Source organism: Babylonia areolata, chromosome 26, assembly GCF_041734735.1.
Source record: "Babylonia areolata isolate BAREFJ2019XMU chromosome 26, ASM4173473v1, whole genome shotgun sequence".
NCBI classification, from domain to species: domain Eukaryota; kingdom Metazoa; phylum Mollusca; class Gastropoda; order Neogastropoda; family Buccinidae; genus Babylonia; species Babylonia areolata.
The window spans coordinates 8,509,837-8,510,830 of NC_134901.1; the positions used below are offsets into that span (position 1 = coordinate 8,509,837).

Genomic DNA, 994 nt, shown 5'->3' on the forward strand with positions numbered 1-994 from the left:
AGAAAATAATTGTTTATAGGTTTTAATATAACTGTATATGATAGAGATAAAATCGGAAATGTCCCCAATAAATTGTTTGAAATTCAAACAAGGGATTAGATTTTTAAAGATGTTAAATCTGTTATCAGAATGAAAGGAATGCACATGCAATGATGAGAAGAAACACCGATAAAAAAAGAGAACTATCTTACTTGGAATTAAATTTAGTTAACGACAATGTAATCGGAATTAGATATAGATAAAGACAATGCAATATATCAGAAAAGATAAAAGTATTACTGGCTGTACGAAAATTAAAGTAGATGCTCCTCTCAACTAAAGGGAAATGTGTCACTCTTTTCAATATGATTCATTTGCAGCACATGCTGGTACGAAGACCCCACCCCACCGCTTACCCCCCCTCCCCCCTTTCCCACTTCCTTTTTACTATTTCCGGCTTCACTCTTTCTGGGAGTTCTTCTTCTTCTTCTGCGTTCGTGGGCTGCAACTCCCACGTCCACTCGTATATACACGAGTGGGCTTTTACGTGTATGACCGTTTTTACCCCGCCATGTAGGCAGCCATACTCCGCTTTCGGGGGTTTTCTGGGAGTTGTGTTTCCCAAGCTCGTCCTTCACAACCTGATCGTTTTTTTTTTTTAATGAGCAAAGTATTTTCTTGCTGGAGGGCTTGTGTTTTCCAAATAGCCAATGCGTATTAATGTTTTCAGTCAATCGGTCTGGGTCCATACACACTGAAATAATGCACATATATGGATGTAAAGTAGATATTTTATGCAAATTACCCTCTGATACAGTTAAAGCATGTTGCTTCAGATGTGCACTTTGTGTTTTCATCAAAACTTATCATCTTTCGTTTCAGATAGAATGGATGTCATCCTCATTTAAAACCCTCCCTTTTGATGAACTGACGAGTGTATGTTCCCCTGATTAAAAACAAAACAAAACAAAACAAAAAGGTACGCGAAAACCTTTTTCTCCTCACTCGCTGTGAC

The 994-nt window shown here is 37.8% G+C and overlaps 1 protein-coding gene across 1 annotated transcript in view; it reads right to left on the reverse strand.

Moving 5' to 3' along the window:
• Positions 1 to 649: 649 nt before the first annotated feature.
• Positions 650 to 994, reverse strand: part of LOC143300686 (uncharacterized) — a 2,205-nt gene continuing 1,860 nt past the window's right edge. The window contains exon 1 of the mRNA XM_076614534.1: positions 650 to 994. This exon is cut by the window's right edge and continues 1,860 nt beyond it. The gene's annotated coding sequence lies outside the window, so the exon portion shown is untranslated.